Here is a 12,656-nt window from a genome sequence, read left to right on the forward strand (position 1 = left end):
ATACCCTAAGCTGTATCACTGGTCCCAGTAGTTTTAATTTTAAAGGAATTCAGTTTTATTAGTTCTTTCCTTTATGGTCTTTTTTTTGTGTTGTATAAAAAAGAGTACAGTCTTTTTCTGTGTTTTTAAAAATGTATTTGGTATCATATCTGCTTGTTTTTGTGTAACCCAGGGGTTCAGTAGTTTTTCTTACACATTTTCTTTTGAAGTTGCATCGTTTCAGTTCTTTCTTTCAACTAACCCTATCCAATTGGAATTAGTTTTTGTACATGGCACTAGGTAACACTTGAAGTTCTTTTTTGTTTTTTTTTTTGCTACAAATGTTTAACCAGTTTTGAACGCTGTTGTTGACAAGATTGTCCATTTCTTATTTAATAAACTTTCCACTTTTGTTGAATATAAATTTATATAAAAGTGTAGGTTTGTTTTCAGATTTTCTCTTCCCTTGTTTGCCTATATATGGATACTCCATTATTTTATTACTGTAACTTTTTAAATTTAGTTTTGAAATTAGTTTATGTCTTTCAGCTTTTGATGTAGTTTTGAGGTAAGCCTGTCTGAAAACGTTTCCTATAACCTCCATGTTTGTGCGTATCTCTGGAAGGTTATAGGCAGATAGAACAATTAGGATATTACCGGGAAAAATCACTTGGGGTAGGGTAGAACTAAAGCTCCTGTTTTTCATCTCTTCATTGAGTCACCTGTCATAGTTAGTAGCTTGTAAGAGGTGATATTAGCAGGATCATAACTCTAATGCCTACTGAATGCCAGGCACTTTATGTAATTATCTCACTAAATACTTCCAAGGTGCAGTAAAGAGGACATTGTTATCTTCATTTTCTAGTTGATTTCACAGTACCATTTTCTAAACTTACATTGCTGCTAGTGATAAAAATAGTATTCGTAGCAGCTTTTACTGGGAAGCCAGATTTTGGAGCCTTGGTCTGCCTGATGTTACTTAATCCAGGCTCTCACCCCGGCTCCAGCACTCTCTGATAGTGACCTACTGCTTTATGGAGAGGAAGTTTATCGTCTCAGTCCATCCAGAGGGAATATTCATGTCAGGAGAGAGAGAAAAATACGAATTGCGTCCCTGTTCTTCTCTTATTAGCTCTTAGTTTTCTTCCTGTCTTTCTTTCTGCCACCCTGTAGGACAGGCAGTGTTCTCCCCCCCCCACCCCCTTCAAATGGACTCTCAAGGAGTTTGTGAAAACTATCAGAACTGACAGAAGAGTTGGATGCTTATTATTAGTTTTATTGATTTAAACAGATATTATTTCTCTAATGTCTTAAGAGGTATATTGTTTCTACATTTATAAGTACATTCATTAACTTATTAATTCCTCTTGTTTAAAATGTTCTACCTAGATATCAAGTTGTAGTCTGGAAATTACTCACATCTTCATGCCCCTTATCTTTCTTTAATGAGGATGCATTGGCACTTTTGCTTTGTGTTATGCTAGTATATTAATAAAAATGTAGCAGTGCAATAGTTTAATGTCATTTCTTCTTTTATCACACGTTTTAGCTCATAATTGATTATTGTATTGAGATGTTCATGAGCTAATTAGCTGTTGGTATAGAATTTTAATGGACTTGAGTAGAAGTCCAGCATAATGAATAACATTTAGCCCAGCAGTGCTGGAAAGAATTGATGCCTTCTGTTTATTGTACACGCTCACTGACTGCAATTTGAGGAAAATCCATTTATTTTACTTAACTGTGATGAGTTCTTATTTACGTACAAATTTTCATATGTTTTTCATGAATGACCTAGCTGCATTTTGTTATGATTGTTCAGAGTGATCAGGTACTAGTGAAAGTCAAAGTGTAATTTTTCTTTTTTTAAAAATTCTGAATGTTAATTTTTATTTTATTATTCTTCTCCCCACCCCCCCCCTTTTTGTTTTGATTCACCGTGAGATACAGTTGCAAAGCTTTCATGTTTGAGCTTCTGTTATGCAATCATCAAACACTCGTCCCTTCACCAGTGCGCATTTCCACCACCAAAATCCCCAGTATTCTTCCCCCTCCCCACGCTCGTTCCAACCCTTCCCCTGCCTGTGTGGCAGTTTCCCCCATACTCTTTTCTTCTTTGGTTACATTCGATATTTCAACACCAGTCTCACCACCGCCCAAACCCGTCGAAAAGACAATGCTGGATGATTTGTTTTGTATTGCTTGTTATGGATAGAATATAATGTCAGGAAGTTCTGTGTCATTCTCTTTGGGGATCTTTAATTTATAGTCTCTGGGTCTTGGCTGTTGATGAGATTACATGCCGCCGGGGGCAATTTATGGGTATGACTGCAGAGCCACTGGAATACTGGGGATCTAGGGGTAGGTGGCTCAGTCCTGATCTAAGCGGGCTTGGAGATCTCAGTCACAGGTTCCCACTTACCTCCGCACTACAGGCCCTAACTGCTTCACTTGATCTTTTTAGAGATTTACGGGTCTCTGAAATAAGGCCAATAAATGAGCTTATGTAGCTGAGGCAGAGGTGGTTTGTGGGTGTGGCTCCCACATACCTAACTTTTGGCCGTTTAATTTCTTTGTAAGCTTGGCCCTAAGTTGTTGGGGTTTGGCCAAAAACACAGCAGCAATTTTGGGGTATCTGGAAGTCTTGAAGGCACCATCAGGCTGCTGATGCACTCACCCCACAGGTACAGGTTGACCTGCTGGTGCCTCTTTAGACCTTTTTGGATTATGAGATCAGATGGCTTTAGTGCCCTAAAAAGTGGTAATTTGATGTTAATGTTAACTTTCCCCCCTAATTGATTCTATTTATTGTTCTAAAGACAAAAATAAATAAATAAAAAGTAAATAAAAATAGTACAGTTTGATAAGAATAAAGGGAGAGATAATGCTACTTTAGATGTGTGCAAAAATTTAATTATGACTGATTGATACCTTCCAAAAAAAAAAAAATCTAGCAGGTTAGTTCCCAAAACATTCCTTTAAGCTGATAATAACTAGTAGTTAAAGGTTTGAAAACACTACTAGTTACAAATATTTATTACTTATTACTTATTATTACTAGCAGCAATGAAATAGCTTTTCTTAGGCATATTAATTGCACAAAATCAGTAGATACTCATACACATAAAATATGAGCACAAATTTCTTCCCGTTTTGTTCCTCTCTCTGCATCTTATAAACAAACTTCTTTGGTGCAGTGGAAGTAATTCTTTTGTGGATCAGAGTGAACTCTTGTGTCTCATAATGCAATCCTTTGTTCTCAAAGATATAAGTCCTGAGGAAATTTGGCAAGTTAACCCTCACTTGTTGAAAATGTGTTATTTCTTTCTTGTACACACTGGCGCTTGCAGATTAAGATTGGCAACTGTAAGGCTGAGGATATGGGTGCCACCAAGGCTGTGAGTGTTGATTTGGTCCCCATTACGGCGTGGCCTCTGAGAATCTCCTGGAATTGTCCTGGCCCTGACAACTAACAACAAAAATATTTTCATTTTGGCCTTATTTTTATTTCTATTAGGATTATTCTTTAGACAAGTTAAATTTCTCAACTTTTTTCTTGAACAATTATCACATAGATTTTTATTTCAGTGATTGCAAGCTTTTGGTTGAACCCATTATATAAACGTTAATCACAACAAATTAAAACTAATATGTGAAAATTAGTAATTGAGCAAATATTTATTGTACAGTTAGTACTGTGTGCTAAGCACTGGGCTCATCCTAGGATTACAATTTGGAAATAAGGGGTTGCGTTTTCTCTACATTTTGCTTTTCGTGCTGGAGATTAGATAAGTAGCTACAGTAAAATATTGTATTAATGATAGCAAATCATTTTTGTAGATGCCTCATAATTCACAGTGATATCCATGGTTCAAATGAAATTCACATATTTTATATTATCTTGTACAAACAACTATAATTCAGTCAGTCTACATGATTTATAATGCAATTTTAACAGATGTTACTGAGTATTCTGTACTGGATGTGAAAATTCTACTTTAATAAATCTAATAGAACCCTGCATTTAAAAATAATTTTTTTTATGTTGCAGATTTCTCTTGGATTTGGAAACAAATTGATAGATCTGCACTGTGTACAGGCACAGGTAAGGTAAATTTGAAATCTTTTTGATGAAGTGTTTTAAGTAACATTAAATGTTTTAAAATTTTTCTTTCTATACTTTAGTAAAGAAGTATGTAATAAAGGAATTGTATAGTTGTAATAAATGAATTGTATAGTATATATGTTCCTTGTGAAAGTAATCTATGAATGTGTTGGGAGTGAAATAATCATATATGTCTTCTTGTATATATAAGGAATAATGTGCATATAGCCATCCTATGAAGTGAATTATGATTTCATAGCCTGGCAAATATTTATGTTTATTTTGGTGTACAGAAAGTAAGAATTACAGATTTTGGCAGAAAAAAAATCAGTTATTTGGAGGTAGATTTTTGAGTCACTGGGAGATAGACCTTTACAAAGCTGTTCATGATTAGGTTTCAGTCATACAGTGTTCCAACACCCATCCCTCCACCAGTGTACATTTCCCAGCACCCATGTCCCCAATTCTCTCTCTCTCTCTCTCTCTCTCTCTCTCTCTCTCTCTCTCTCTCTCTCTCTCACACACACACACACACACACACACACACACACACACACACACACACACACACACACACTCCTCCCCCCCTCCCTTTTGGGCTTTGTGGTTTGCAATGCAGATACTGAAAGGTTGTCATATATGTCCTTTACCTACTTTTAACACTTAGTTCTTGTCCAGCGTCATCGTTTCCAGCTATTATTGTCATACCGGTCTCTCCTGTATCTTACCTACCCTCTGTCCCACACACACTTGTGGTAGATTCCAACCATTGACCAGTCCTTCTAGGCCCTGTTTTCCCTGGCTTTAGATAGTAGTCCTCTACTACATATTATTAGTATACGAGGGTAAATATTTTGAATGCCATGAGTAGGCTTTTCTTTTCCAGACAGTCTGAAATAGCTTCTCATTCCTCATCACACAAATCTGGTTTGTTTTTTTCATAATACTTATTAGCATGTAATACGTGCTTATTTATTTATTAATATATAGTCTCCTCTATAAGACTGTAAACTCTGTTACCACAGAACATTAAAAAAAAAAAAAGTATTCTAGGGCCAGAGAGATAGCTCAAGGGGCTGAGTGCACGCACTGCATGCAGGAAGACTGGGTCCTATCCCTGGTACCATGTAGTCCCTTGAGTACAGATCTGGGCATAGCCACCAAGCTGAGCCAGGAGTGGCCCCAGAAGCAGGTTCACTGTCCAGCACCATAAGGCCCCCCAGGTGCCACACCAGTACAGCCCTCCAAGCACTGACAGTGTGGCCCTGGGGCGTCTGACAGAGCAGGGCTTAAACAGCACCGCATCCTTCATCGACTCCAGCAGTGAGCAGCTGGCCAGCTGCGTGTCGTGGTGAGTGGGTACCGAACCTCCAAAAGCTTCTTTGGAGGCGCTGTGCTGCAGCCGCCACTCTAGCACCAACCCGAAATCAAGCAAGCAACAATCAAGAAAACCAAGGCCCCTACCTATAGAATAGTACCTCATGTATAAAAAAGACTATTAATTAGAGCAATGATCAGGTAGTAAGTGTTAAAGATTGACTTATATGCAGATTCACTGAACTCCGTGTAGATAATAACTAGACGTAGTTTCTTATACTAATTTATAAATAAGCTTATAAATACAGGATTTTCTTTGAGAAGGGGATCTCCCATCTGGTGCTCTGAGTACCACTTCCTCCTAGTGGTAGCCAGCCGACCACGCCTGCAGTTCGTGCCAAGGTCCAGGAAAACATTGCTGCTCGGGTCCTAGAGTGCTGGGACCATCAGGGCCACATCTTGTGATGCCGGGCGCCTCTGGTGATGCTCAGGAGACATGTGGGGCCAGGTATCAAACCCAGGTCAGGGGTATGCTAGACTTGTGCCCTAACTACTATACTATCTTCCAGCCCTTACATGTAGAGTTTCTATAAATGAGTTTTTGTCCTGTACTTAAAATGTAACTCTTAAATGATCTGAGAATTAAAATCTGCTTAATGTCCCAAATGAATGGGACATTTGGAAGATGATGGTTCTGGAGCTGTCTCTGTTTTGTCGCTATCCCAGAGGGTTCTTATGAGCAAGTCCCAAAGTCCTAAAGCGTGTGGTTTCTTCTTACCTAACTGAACCATGCTACTGTACTGAGTACGTTTTGTATTTATAGAGAATATATTGTGTGATATATTTAGTGGTATATAAATAGTGATATATTTAAGAGAATAAAGTGAATTTGAAAGTTTTCCAGTATTAATCTTTGAAGTAATAAGTAAGTTAAAAAAAATATTTATTGTTGGGGCTGGAGCTATAGCACAGCGGGTAGGGTGTTTGCCTTGCACACAGCCGACCCGGGTTCAATTCCCAGCATCCCATATGGTCCCCTGAGCACTGCCAGTATTGATTTCTGAGTGCAGAGCCAGGAGAAAGCCCTGAGCATTGCCAGGTGTGACCCAAAAAGGCCAGTCACTGATCATTTTGGTCATTTTCCTGCCCTTGTATATTGTTCGAATTTATTATCATAAACCTAAGGATTTTTTTGTGTTCTTGACAGTTTTAGGTATTTCAGGATATGCCTTGCTATTATTGGATTTTTATTTCTTTATCTCCTACCAGTTTTGTTTTTTTTTTATTGATTTTATCTATTTCAGACTTCAGTTTCTCTTGTCATCATGGTCTTTTGCTTTTAGAAAGAATTAAGTCTGGCCCTTTTATAATTAGACTTAATTATTTAAAATTAATTTTAAAGAAATTTCACCAATTGTATGGCCATTTCTAATTTATGCTTAACTTATAAGTTCAATTTGCAGAAATTCCTTTGATAATACTAATAAAACAACAGCTATTATTTATTGCTCTCTCATTATGTGCCAAGCATTATGTAAGTGCTTTCCAGTTATCTTCAGAATAACAGATAAGGAAATTACATCTCAGAGAGGTTAAGTAACTTTTTCAAGGTCATATCAACTAACTGGCTGTTTGCCACCCCAAGGACCTTGCTCTTAACCACTGAATTCCACTTTCTGCCAACTTAGTTCTTTAAACAAGAATATTTCTGACAATAAGAATAATGTGAAAATGGTGTTTATATTTAAGCAGTCTCAAATTAGTTCAAAAGTCAGTAATGATTTTTCTCTTATATTTCATGAGGAGGGATTAACTTTCAGCCTTTATTCCAAACCAATATGTATCAATTCTTTTGCTACATATAATAATTATATGTCCAAATAATTTCAAGTTCCACTCTGGCACATTTCTTTCATATTTTCTTTTTGGAATACAGGCTTGTGAGGGAAAGCCATTTGGATTTTTTTTCTTCCATTATAATCTTGATATACAATGAATTGGAGTTCTTTTCCCCTTGCTCTATTAGATATTTTAGGTTACAAGTAGCATGTGTTTTTTGAATGAATCACTTTTCTACAGAGAACATGTTATATGAAATACAGTGAAATAGAATTAATTAGAAGCTTTATCTTAGAAGGTGTAATTTATATCTTGGAAACTTTTAAAAAATGATTTCATAATGGAGTGGCACAGCTTTGTGATAGAATGGACTTTGTTCAACTAGAACCTAAGCTTCCTTATTTGTATTCAGAGCTAAGTAGAACTAAGAATGATACAAAAATATTTCAGGTCTTACATGTTTAATATTCTGGACAAAATGTTCTTATAGAAAAAAAGTGTTCTTAAAGATTACTTTACTGAATTTACTTTAAAATTTTATTTGAAAACATGATCAATTCTATTTCTTCACACTTTCTAAAAGGTTTTTTACTTAGTGAGTGTAAATGCAAATGCCAGATTTCAGTATATGGAAAGTGAATTCTGCATTTTTATTTAAGCAGACAAAATGTATTTAACAGTCAAATCTGTGCTGCGTAATCTATAGTTAGATCAGTATTTCCATTTTAGTCTCACCTTTTAAGCATTAAAAAGTTAGCCAGTTAAGTTTCTTGCCATTGTTAGTCACACAGGAGCATAATTCGATAAATCTGTTTGACACTTCAGTCTTGAAATGTAAGTTTTCTCTTACAATGGAAAGCTGGACTCCCTGTGGATTTGTATATTTATGTGGAATTTATATGTTTATTTTCTCAATGTTGGAAGATTTGGAACAGACAGGTACGCTGGGGAAAGTTAGATGAAATAATAGTCAAAGGTAGAGTCCAACTTTTTAATACATAGACAGAAACTCTCCAACATGCAATAAAGCATGATGACTTCTTTTAATAGTAATATATTTGGTTACTATATACTGAATTATAAATCACTGTATCACTGTCATCCTATTGTTCATCGATTTGCTCGAGCGGGCACCAGTAGCATCTCCATTGTGAGACTAGTTACTGTTTTTGGCATATTTAATATGCCACAGGTAGTTTACCAGGCTCTGCCCTGTGGGCAAAATACTCTTAAGTAGCTTGCTGGGTTCTCCGAGAGGGATGGAGGAATCAAACCCGGGTCCACCACATGCAAGGCAAACGCCCTACCCGCTGTGCTATATCAAGACATAAAAGACATTATTTTTGTTACTGAATATGAAATGGTTAAAAGTACTTTTCAAATGACTGTTTCCTGAATTTTGAATTTCTTCTTTGTTCATAAGTAAAAGGTTAGATTAGCTATCGATTTGACTGAAAGACACCAAATTTCCACAAAGACAGGCATTTTGGACTACAGAGCTGAGGCCTCGGAAATTGCCCACTGAAAATCAGTATCAGTCTGAACAAAAATTTAGAATATTTGACTGTATCTCTTTTGCTGTAGGCAAAGACTGCTCTTTGATCGTATCACTGCTTTTGTGGCATCTGTTTCAGTAGCCAGTACTTGCCTTAGACGCTGATTTCCAAAGCAGATGTGCTGACAGTTAACAAAATGCCCTCCATAGTTTGGCTATTCAAACTGGATTTCTAATCTTGGTGCCCCTGGGTAGAATTTGCTTTTAGTAGAGGAATGGACTGTTGAACTCAGGACAGAATAGGCTGACTGGGAGTGAACTCCATGGTGCGTACTGACAGCCATCACTTTGTCACTTGGGTGAGCTTTATAAACATTCTTCTCCTCATTTTTTCCATTTTCCTTACAGCTTTTAAAATCTTGGGGGAGCAGGGGGGCTTGCCAGTGGTGCTGGGAGCCACCAAGATTACACCTGGTTGTGCTGGGGATGAACTTTGGGCCTCTCACATGCAAGCCACTTTGCCACCCCTCTGAGCTGTCTCCAGGCTGCCTTGCCTCTTACGTGCATGCATACTGGTGAGCAGATATGCCGAGTGCCCTTTCCCATAGAACAAATTTCCTTCAGCATCAGCAGTTCTTTTTGTCTTTCTTTTGCCTTCACATCAAGCTTCTTTTCTCTTGAGTTGCCTTCCTTTCAGAAATATTTGTAATGCACGGCCTGTGTTAGGTGGCGATTGTTGATGGGAAATCCGAAGACTATTGATGAACTACTTCGAGAATTATTGCAAAAAATTATTTCAAAAAAGCAGTGTAAGTTGAACCCCATATTTCCTTGTTCACCCTTTTAGGTTTCTGAATTTTTCATTTACCATTTGTTTTTGGACCTCATTTGGCTATGCTCATTGCTCCTTCCTGGTGGGGACTACATGAGGTGCCAGGGTTAGAACCCAGGTCAGCCATGTGCAGGGCAAGGACCTTACGTGTTGTACTATCCCTCCATCCCCGAGGTTTTTTTTAAATTTTTTCTTTTAAAGAAAAAAAACCTTGGCGTTAATTTCTGAAGCGTCTGTTTCAGATAGTCCATTTGAGGAAAGGTCAGGGCAACCCAGGGACAGCCGCAGCTCGAGGTCTCTTCAGCGAATGTTTCCAGGAGCGAACAGGGTGTGTTCCTGGAAAGTCACATGCCTTGTGAGGGAAGGCATGCCATGCTTTTGTGAGAGTGAGACAGTGCTGATGGCACTGCTGTGCAGGCTGAGACAGGCAGGGCGATGCCACTGTAGTAGTGTGCCGTGATCACGAGTATCACTGTAGTGATGCCATTATTGAACAACAGTCAACAGTATGTGTGCAAACCCCACTTTTCAGGTTAATCCAAATTCTGGGCCAGTGAAGTTTAGAATTATAAATAAGTGAGCTGTTTAAAAAACATTTAAATTAGATTTATAAGAATATGTGGGAATAATTAAAAAGTGTTGCCATCCTGTATAATTTTTTAGGTTTTTTGAATGAGCTTCCACTGGAGGAGAGTGTGAGAATGTTCGCGTGTGCTCCGATTCCCAGCTCTGCTCTTCCATACGTTGGAAAAGGTGCCTGGGAGTGCAAAGTGGCTGCATATTGTTAATGGAAAATGTCTGGCTTTAAAAAAAAAAATCAAAGTTGGTTTGCTCTTGGTCTTTAGATTTCAATCCAGACTTTTAATTTCTTTGAATTATTTGCTAATAGAGTTACCTTGAGAGAGAAAAATCAATGATAAGCAAGATTTCACATGTGCTATTATAGTAATCAGAAATACATGGCATTTATCATTTTGATTAGTTACTAAGATTTTTATAGCATTATTATTATTATTTAGTTTGTAAGATTTTTAGTGATGTCATTCACTTCCTTTTGAGAATAGCCAGGTCTTTTATTTTTTAGGCAGGTATTGAATCTGAATCAACAGACATTGCCAGAATCCCCTTAAAACAAAGTAGCAAATCTGTATCTGTACCCTCATGGTGATTCACTACTTAAAGAATAAAATAAATTTAAAATAAAAATAAAAACAAAACAAAAAAATAGAAAACAAAAAAAAAATTTCATTAATCTCCCATGGGAAGGGAAAAAAAAGTAGCAAATAAAAACGGGTGGTTTTGTTAAACATCTTATAGTTTATTTTTGAAGATCAAATTCTTTCATTCTCCAGTTTTGAACATTTATGTGTAAGGTATAAAGTAGGCACTTGTTTATGAAGTTTTTCGTATAGTTAATTCATACATAGAAGCAGATGCCCTTCCCTTTCGACACCCTTCTCTACCCTCCTGTCTTCCCTTCATTTTCCCTTCCTCTCTCTCCTTCCTTCAGCATTAATATATAGATGCTTCCAGTGAGACTTTGATTATAACTTCAGATTCAGAATAACTATAGGAAATTAGAGATTATTGTGTTATCATAAAGGCCGAGTTATTTTTTTATTTCGATTTTTTGGTTTTTAGGGAATGAGGAACTCATACTGGCTAAGTACTTGCACTACCACTAAACTACTGTCCCTAGCCCCTGCAAACTGTGATTTTTAACCTACTTCCCTGCAGTAAGTTGTCTGTTGTTTACTACTTCATAAATGATTAATGGGTATTTACAAACACATCACTGGAGAAGGTTTTGGGACCTTCACACAGCTCCGCTTCTGCTTTCTCATCCAAAAAACACAAAGGGAGATTAAGAAGTTGGTAGCACTTCATAATGGCTAAATGGGAAGTTGCACAGTATAGTATAAAATGTACATAGTTGGATTTTGGAGAATCTTTTTCTTTACCATTACAAATACTGTTTGATCTAGATTTATAATCTTTCCTTTTATGTGGCAGTTTTACTACAGTCTAGAAGTGAAGTCTTTATTGTCTAAAAACATAAGTTCTGGACTTTTAACTTGTCTGCTGACATATGTGAGTGTCAAGGTCAGTTTTGTTTTGTTTTGAGGCCACACCTAGAGGTGTCCAGGGATACTTCCAAGCCTGCGCTCCAGAGCCCGTCTTCGGGGTGGGGAAGGGGGCCATGCAGGACGGTGGGTCTAGCTCAGGCAGCAGAGTGAAAAGGGAAACCTTTCCTTTGGCCCCGCCCCCTGGCTGTTGGCTCTGGGGTCACAGGTGCTGTGAGGGGGTGGCTGTCCTCACATCCTGGCTCCAGTGCCGGACAGTAGTCTAGGACAGGGCTGGAGCACGGTCCTTCCTTCTTGACACCTTCTTATTTCACATAGGAAACAAGAAGCAGTTCTTTTTTTCTTTCTTTGTTTCATTAAATTTGATATCTTTGACTTATTGTGATATTTCTACTTATGCATTCCTTTTAATTAAGTCATTACTCTTTCTGAGGTCTTGGTTGATTACGGGTCTGATTCCCTTATTTCAAGGGCTGGTTATACCTGATTGTTTGTTTATATGCCACAGTGAAGTTTCATGAGGCAGTTAAAGTTTCACAGTGTTTTGAAGCAGAGACAAATATAGGTTACCTTGAGAGGAATAGCGAGAGAGAAGGGAAAGCAAACATTTACTTTTGGTAAAACCTGCTTCTGGCCTATACATATGTTATATCTGTTGAAACCCTGGATAGATTCTTTAAGAATGTCAAGATGTGAAATGTGTTCTGGTTGTGTCTGAATTCTCTTTGATTTGAAGTTGAGACTAAACTACTTTTTATTTCCAAAGCATTCAAATTTTATATCCTCTGTCATAATGTACATAGTGAAATAGAACTTTGTGTCTCTCAGCTCATCTGCTTTCAATTGAAACAATTGCAAAGACATTTTGTGCCACTTTTTATACAAGTTAAGTGAGGAGATGATTTTGATCTCAGGAAAGGAAAGTTTTGGTTAACTATTCCCATCAGATACTACAAAATGAGCTTTGTCAGAAGAAAATGCTCAAAAGATGTAAATCATGCCTCT

The 12,656-nt window shown here is 37.4% G+C and overlaps 1 protein-coding gene across 4 annotated transcripts in view; it reads left to right on the plus strand.

Moving 5' to 3' along the window:
* The window catches only part of NCOA2 (nuclear receptor coactivator 2), a 275,814-nt gene that overhangs the window by 89,654 nt on the left and 173,504 nt on the right, over nucleotides 1–12,656 (plus strand). For all 4 annotated transcript variants that reach the window (XM_055124990.1, XM_012936071.2, XM_055124991.1 and 1 more), the window contains exon 2: nucleotides 4,031–4,084. The gene's annotated coding sequence lies outside the window, so the exon portion shown is untranslated. The remainder of the gene's footprint in view (nucleotides 1–4,030; nucleotides 4,085–12,656) is intronic.

Source organism: Sorex araneus, chromosome 2, assembly GCF_027595985.1.
Source record: "Sorex araneus isolate mSorAra2 chromosome 2, mSorAra2.pri, whole genome shotgun sequence".
NCBI classification, from domain to species: Eukaryota; Metazoa; Chordata; class Mammalia; order Eulipotyphla; family Soricidae; genus Sorex; species Sorex araneus.